The 8588-nt window shown below is 38.9% G+C and overlaps 1 long non-coding RNA gene across 1 annotated transcript; it reads left to right on the top strand.

The window, feature by feature from the left end:
• Positions 1–674: 674 nt before the first annotated feature.
• Positions 675–6853, top strand: LOC107140554. Its single transcript, XR_001503294.2, has 2 exons — positions 675–834; positions 3213–6853. It is a non-coding gene; the product is annotated as an uncharacterized LOC107140554 (long non-coding RNA).
• The last annotated feature ends 1735 nt before the right edge of the window (positions 6854–8588 follow it).

Raw genomic sequence — 8588 nt, 5'->3', positions numbered from 1 at the left:
AGGTAAGCACTCTACCCCTTGAGCCACAACCCCAGCCCAAGGAGTAAATAAAATTTTACTAAGTAAGAAATTCCAAGAGGACCAATGCTACAGAAGAAATTGGGAAAATGGTCCAAAAGCAAACAAAACTTTTCTCTTTCCCCAAAGGTACCTGGACGTTATGCTTTTATGGGTGAATTCAATCAAATATGCAAAAGAGGTCATATTGTATAACTAGTTCAGATATGCATCACAAAACATACATATCTATGTACACTCAGTTTGTTTATAAAGCCCATATTTATGAACACAAAAGCAAAAAAGTTGAGCAAATCCAGTAGTTATTTCTAAATATAAAATATGTTTTATATTTACACAAGATATAAATTTTATGATCTTATTATAATTTATTTGATATTATTATTATAAATTTGAAATTTTATTTTGGGACCATCCCTTCTATAGTAAAAAGAATACTGCCAATGAGCAGGTTCAGATTGACATGGAGTAAGATCTGGCCTTACTCCTACATGAAAAGCAGGAAAAAGTTTCTTGATAAATTTTATTTGCTTTTTCTACCTTCAAATGAGAATGAAGACAAATATTTCTTATTGATGCTGTCAGCGACCTCAAACACTGTGTGCTACCCCCTCCTGAGTTTTTCTGTGTCAAAGGGCCAAGTAGCCTTTGCTCTTTCAGTTTGCCAGGTTGCCTAACTCAGAGACCATGTCTCGTTTTAGTATGTCTCCTTAGAACTCTGAGTCTTTGGGGAAAGCCAGATTCATCCAGTGCAGTGCTAAGACCTTCCTTCCATAACTAAACAAAGAAGAAAGAAATCTAGGAAAGCCATTAAAGGTAGGTTATTCATTCTACGCAAAAGGAATCATGACATTTTCATTTTCTGGAATATTGACATAAAAAACATTAGAACTTACTTTTTTAGTTTCTAAGAAAAAGGGACAAACCACCAGACTGAAGGAGCTTGGTTTAGCAAGGACTGACCCTAGGCAATTTGATGAAGTTTATGAGAGTTGCCATTACAGGTAACAAGATTCAGTGGCAGAAAAAAAAATAAATAAATGAAATGGATTTGCTTGTTTTCAACATTTTAATTTTAATCCAGTCTTATTTTTTCCTCTACTTTGGGCTCCCGAATAGAAAGAAAACTCCAAGCGGATTTATGGCTGAAACTTGCAGCAGTGGACAGTGGTCAAAGGACGAGTTAAGACTTTTTGTTTCCCTTTCAGGTTGGCAAAATATTAGTAAATAGCTGTTATCATTCAGAGCTTGACCAGGAATGGGACAGAAGTTTCTGTCCAACAGACCTGGTGACAAACAGCGTGAGCTGGGACCACCAAAGTTTTGGAGAGAAACTTGGCAACACCCATAACATTTTTAAAGGTGCATGGTTTTGCCTCACCAACTCCTCATCTAGCTAGCCATCGTATCGAAATATTTGCACACCTCAGCAAGTAGGAATGACAAAGGCACATATTCGGTTTGGTTAAAACCCATGACTTTTTCCCCCTACAAGTCAACTTAATTTATATCTCGAGCTCATCTTTGTTCTGATGGCAGAAAGCAATCTAGGCACCTCCAGGCCTGCTCAGCTGTTTCCGAGAAGATTCCATCCCTCTCTGCTCTACTCTCTTCCTGTGGACTTTCAGTTCCCCGTGTTTGATGTCCTTGGGGGAGGCCTCTGGTTATAATGTCCCAACAATGCTGTACTCTCTGGTCCTTGAGCAGAGGAGTCATGAGTCATCCAATTCCAAGTTGTCAGCAGAGCACCACGTCTGTGACCATGGCCAGGGCTGCACTGCTGACCTCGGAGCTCCATGCCCCGTTCCACTGAGGTGTCCCCAGATCCTCAGTGACTCACCTTCTTCCTCATGATAATACCTGCAGTGATCTGAACTCGGGAAAGTCTGACCCTTTTCTCAAGCCATTTTGTGGTGGAGGCCTCAGCTACCGGTGCTCACTCGCCATTGGTACCCTAATGTAGCCACACCATGTTGGCCCAGGCCACGTCTGCATGGCGATGACATTCTGGGTGCCGGATGGAACACCACTGTGAATTCTTTCTTCAAGGTCCCAATGTACCTGGCGGTCCTGTCATCTCCACCCAAGCTCCGGGTTTAGCCTAAGATCCAAGGGACACTTTACAGGGACAGGGTCTAGTTACATACCTCTTTGCCATTCTGTCCCATAGCCCAGGGAGACCTCTTCAAGCCAGTGAAGGTGAGCAGGGCTGGATCCTCACGTGTTATCTCTGCTCTTTGTTGTAGATGAAGCTTTATGCCTCCTTGATTCTTTGGTGTTTGAGCTTTTGAAACTAAAAACACTCTTTTCTATCATACTGTTTAAAAAAAAAAAAGTTAGGTCTGGCAAATTAAAAGCCTGCACTTTTAAGACTGGTGTCTCAACACTGAGTTTTAAGACCCTATTTAGAAATTCAAAAGTCAAAACCTTGATGCTTTGTCTCTGTACTTCCTTTGTGAAGTCCCTTCTAGAACCAGTGCTTGACCCTGGCTGAATGGGGAAGAGTCACAGACAACTGGGGTTTGAAGCAGGGACAGCCTCAGTTCATGTGTCTAAATTTTACATGACATGTTCAGGGATATGTAAGAATGGAAAAATCCTCAGTAGACCCAAAGTCATCCACTAGGTAGATTGTTAAAACAAACTGGGTGACTTTATGTCTTCTTAAGTGAATTTAACCTGGGTGGAACTGACCCCACTTTCCTCTTATGTCACCTCTGCCACACAATAATTATACCTATCTTTTTTGAAAAGGCTTTATTTCTACTTTTAGTTTGTCGGATTTGCATTTTGATTCCAAGGCCTATGGAATATTATTTACCCACTAAAATTGTGAGGGTGAAATACATAATGAAATAGAAAGTTATCCATGATATGTTGTTGAATTTTAAAAGTAAATACAAGAATATTTCCACATAACATGGATTGGATCCACTTTTGTGAGGTTCTTTTTAAAGTCCAAATATCTCTGTATCTATCCAGCATGTGCATGCACACACATGCGCATACATACACATAGAAGTGCATGTATACCATGATAAATACGTGTCACCATAATAAATGTTACTTTTGAGGAATAGAAGTAAGCAAGAAAGCATTTAAGTAAGGGGCAATTTCTGCATTGACTTTATACATTTCTGTAGTCTTTAGATTTTTTTTTTTTTTCAGTAAGCAAATACCACTTTTGTTTGTAGGAAGCACAGTAAGAGACAAAAGCACAGAAGACAGCGGGGAAATGTGCCCTTCCCCTTCAGAGAGGAAATGAGGCCCTGACCTGCGCAGATGCCTCCCTGTTTGCTAGCCCACGGACAGTCTGCACGGATCAGCTCTCTGCAGCAGCAGTCTGGGAGACAAGAGGGTGCAGCACCACTGTCACTGGCATGGGCTACAGACTCCAAGAAACCTACATCTGAAGCCTCGTCCATGATTTGATAGTTTTGAAGTCCTTTTGAGCCCTTGTTTGTTCTTTGATGACACAAGACCTACTCCCTGAATCGAGGAATAAATAAGATATGCTGGGGGGAATGTACCTGGTATAGCATGTGCTCAATAAAAGGTAGGAAGAAGAGGAAGTCAAAGAGAGAGAATTATCATTAGCCTTGAGAAATGGGTGCCCCCATAGGGTAGTCTCTGGCATTTTAAATGCTACCATTGGTACTTTACTCCTTTTTTCTTTTCTCAATGTCACATCCCAAATCGACCTTCACTGAGCTCCTGGTAAAGAAGGAAGGCAGAGTTCATAAACAAGAGTGAGCTATATATGGATCCTGCCTTCAAAAGAGCAAGCTGGTGTTATAGATGGGAGGGAGGATGTCCAAGACACACTTCAAAATGCTGCACATTGATCAATGGGAAAAATGGATCTGCAGTTCCTACCACTGGTAAGGGGAAAAGGAAGTGGAGTGGGGCAACTTTACTTAGGGAAGACCAGAGTTCATGGCTAGGTGATCAGAAAAGAAACTTCCTTGCAAAATAGATCCTACAGAGCATGGAGGTGTAGCTTCGAGGTAGATCACGCTAACTTGCCTAATTATGCAGAAGGTCCTGCACCACAATAATAACAACAACAACAATAACAGATGGCACAAAAATCATGGCAAAAGTTGGGGTACATGTCCGAATAAAAGAATGGCAGGAGATGGTGAAGAAGGCACCCTCTGCTGCCAAACCCTGCTCTGGACATGGTGAGACTGAATGCTCCCACATCCGAGAATTGGAGCCTTGGATAGAGAGGAAGACAGAGGAAATCTGACCACCCACGCCACCACCTGCCCTGACCTTTCACCCTGAAGCCTCAGGAAAGGGAAAATCAATGGGCTCCCGAAGTGCAGGAGCCCAGGGTTTGGGACTGGAATTTGCCCCATGCAGAGTGTTTACTGATCTAGAGACCAGATAGGTTCAATGAGCTCATCCTTATCTTGAGAGGAAATTAGGGAGCTCAGACTAAGACAAAGCCACATTTTATTCAATGAAAATTTACCCCTCCACCCCCCCACACACACACACACTACACACAATGTCACAGAAAACATCTACTTGAGGAACTTTGTCTCTAAAGTTTGGTTATAAAAAAAAAAAAAAAAAAATCAAGGAATTGGAAATGGTGAGCTTACAGAAAGCCAGAAAAGTTATTCCTGAATCTTTTCCATTCACCCCCCATGCAGATCTATATCCTTTTTTTTCCCCCTACAGTTTGCAAATATTGACTAAGTTCAAGGGCAGAGGCTTAAGGTCTAACTTCAGAGTTAGCATGAGGTGAAATGCTTAAGATGGTGCAATACTGTGCTAATGAAGAACATATTAGATCCCAAGGTTAGTTATGGGCAGTTCTTGTCCCCTGACCCAGTTGATATTTGTTTTATCAAGTCAGGGACTATTTTTGTCATCATTGTTAATCTTCCTCTTGCCAGATCTGTTTTGGCCGAGGGCATGCACTTGAGGTATGTTAGAAGAATGGAGTGCAGTATTGTGGGAAAGAATTATTGCTAATTCTGTCTGCCTACAGCTTCCTCAGTCCTATTTGTCTGATCTTAACTCACTGAGCAAGATTAGAGATGGAAAATACTGGGAGAGAGTGACCTTGTTCCAGGAAGTAGATTTTTAACCAAAAGATCAAGACAGCAGCAGCATTCCCATTAAGACGGCAGGTCTTCGTTGTCTTGGAAAGGTTTTGAATTGCCCATCAGGGAAGCTCTTGATGGAGTATTTTGCCAAAAAAGAAGTTTATTTCTTCATGCCTAAGTCCAGTCTATTGAGACTTATCTTTGGCCTCCACATTACCAAGGTCTTGTATCAAGGATTCTGGAGACCTGGCCTAAGATCTCTGGTAGTTCTAGCTGGAATTCTAAATGAGCTGGCATTTCTGACCCATGAACTTTGGAGTTAAACCAACCCTGGTTCAAATCTTCATTTCCCTATGCCTCAGTTTCTCCAGGTGTGAACATACTCATAGCAACGTTCTCCTTGCAAGATTGTTATGAGGATCAACGTGGTATTGTATCTGAAAGCATTCAACACAGTGCCTGTTGCTTCAAATGGGATTAATACATTTTAGTCTCCTTCCTTCCGCTCAGCCACTCCAGCTGCTGGTGTATCTCCTTTCTCTGCTGCATACATTTGACATAGTGGAACCAGGCCAGTAACACTTGAGGGGATGCCGTCCTCATAAGAATGAAGAGAGAAAAAGAAAAGTTTCAAACAATGTTCAGGATAGCAAGACCCGCTTTTAAATGAGCTGAATATGAACCCTGTGAGCCCCACTGATGTTTGAAAGAGGCTAACATAAAAATAGATTTCTAAAAATCTGATAATCATAGAGTTCATCATATTCTTCTTTTGGATATTAATGATGTGACTCAGTTATTCAAGGAACTGATAAACCCCCTGGGTAGTCGGTTGAAGGAAGATGATGTTCTTTTAGACTCAGCAGCCTACCTAGAGTTCTCCCCACTGACACCTCTTGTTTGAGGATAATACATCTAAGAATTCTAGTAAGTCTTAGCCACTTCCTCTCTTGAGCATCATGAGAATGGTAGAAATCCACCAAGCTGTATCCTCCTCTTGGGCATCCTGAGTTTTCTCAGTTGTCTCAAAACAACTTGCTTCCTAATGTTAAATAAAATGGCCATTTACAAAGGAGATAGTCAAAGGTGTATTTTACATAAGCCAATATTAAAAGATTCTGATGGCAGTGATTACTCTCATATTCGATACAGGAAATTCTCCAGTGTATCCTAACTGGTCACAGGGAAAATTTGTTTGAGCAACACAACACTGCAAGTGTCTTTATGTTTGATTTTGGAAATCAAACGCACCAAACTTTCAAGAAAATGGCATATTAAGACCTTCTGTCTGGTCTCTGTTTCTCTGCTCTTGGCACTTCCCAATACTATTAGAGCCAGATCAGAGGGAGAAATGGGAAAAGGTCATCTAGGATACTTAATAAATATTAAAATAATTAATGTATATTTCAATCCATTTTTTCTATGTGTTAACAATAAAAAATTAGAACATACAGTAGAAATGAAATAGTGATCAAACCTACAAGTATTTAAAATAATGTTATAAAACTAATCTGTAAAGGTGTAAAGAAAACCTACAAGTATAGGAAATAATAATAACAATAATAATAGCAACTAGAATTTATTTTCTTTTAATGTGCCAAGAATTGTCCAATATTTTTACTTACATGATTTGTTTAGTTTTCCTTGGAAATGTTATAAGACATTTAAAATTATTATCCTCATTATTTGAAAAAGGAAACTGGGACACATCGAGGTAAGGTAATGTTTTGAATGGGAAGATCCAAAATAATAAATGTGTTTATTTTATCTAATTTATTCAATAACTTTATCGGTAAATTAATGTAATAAATTTACTCTATAAATTAATGAAATTTCAATCAAATTTCAGAGGACTGTTTTTGGAACTTAAACTATTTTAAAGTTTATATAGAAAAGAAAATCCTTTAAAAACTAAACTAAGTGAAGAAAATCAAAGTTAGATTCCCTCATGACATGCAAAAATAAATTCTTGGCAGACTAACAGTTAAAAATACATTCTCAGACACAGACACACATACATATGTGTACACATACATGTATATGACACACACAGGAATATTCTGGAAAACTATAGTCTGGTACCTTTTTAAGCAACGCAAAATCCAGAAGCCACAAAAAAATTGAAATCAAAGTAGTTACATTTCAGCAACAATAAAAACTAAGCATGGAAAATTTTAGAGTATGTAAATAGGGAGAAAATGCTTTCTAAATATATTTTAAAAATTTCTAGCCTTACTATATTAAAAAAAACTGTAAATCAATAAAAATTGAACAACTTGATGTTAAAATGTGCAAAGGGCATGGGTAGTCAAAGTACCAGAGAAGAAATAAAATAACTAAGGAATATTAAGAAAATATGCTTACTTTCACTGGCAATGTGGGAAGTACAAATTACAACATGCCATTTTGGGTCAACTTGATTTAAAAAAAATGGAAAACATAATTGCTATTATCTAGACTTGATAAGAGCCTGGGGAAATGGATACTTTCAGGCACTACTGAAGGATTACAAATAGATATCTTTGATGGAACAAATTGATAGTAAGGATCCAAATTTAATACAGTGTAGGAAATCCACTTCTGGGAACTGAGAATATTCATAATATTCACAAGAATCTTCACTGAAGCGTTGTTTTCAAATGCAAAAATAAGATCTATCGGTAGATGAATGATCAAATAAACTATTTTATCTCCTTATTCGGAATACTACAGAATGATTTTTACAATGAAATAGATTCTTGTAATACGAACACAGAAAGATCTCTAAGTCCAATCGTTAACCAAAATTAGCTAGGGGCAGAATAATGCAGTATGATTTAGTTGATCCTAAAAAAAAAAAAAAAATTCCTTTTTTTCCACATATGAATAATTTTGAATTCGTTATACAGCATACAATCCACAGAGTTTAATACTTATAATAGGTAGCATTTTTTTTTCTTCTTAGTAGGAGATAAAATGATGTAATATCTTACTGCTGATGTGTTCTGGATTTCATGAAATACAGTAAATTACAGGACCTCATGTTTATGTATATATCTAACAGAATTGAGTAACTGTGAACATAATTGGTAACTTATTGTATACTAGTCTTAAGAAGAAATGAGGAAGAGAGCAGAGGAGGAGGAGGAAAAGGAGGCTCTTCTTCCTTTCCCTTTAAGGACAGCCTTGAATTTGTCTCACTCATTCCAGGGGATTCACCAGGCCTTTGCACTGCCTCTAAGAAAGCATAGAGGCTTCTGTACCTGCAAGGGAAAGGTGAGAGGCAGACCAACCCCATGCCCAGGTGATGGGAAGAAATGGGAAGTGAGAGTTTGGGTAAGGAGGAGGAAAAAAGGCTGCCTCCCTGAGGCAGGAGGGAGAGGAGGAGAATTGCTAGGCAGTGATTTGATGGAATGAAAGCTAAGCATACAGCACTAAAGGCAGAGGCCAAGAGGTCTGCAGCCGAGCTTGTGCTAGGGAAAGATGCCCCACCAGAGCCACCTGCCTTTAATAGCCTCAAGTATCATC

Source organism: Marmota marmota, unplaced genomic scaffold (genome assembly GCF_001458135.2).
Source record: "Marmota marmota marmota unplaced genomic scaffold, marMar, whole genome shotgun sequence".
Taxonomy (NCBI): domain Eukaryota; kingdom Metazoa; phylum Chordata; class Mammalia; order Rodentia; family Sciuridae; genus Marmota; species Marmota marmota.
Note: the sequence above shows the minus strand (reverse complement) of the source record. Positions and strands in the feature narration are given on the sequence as shown.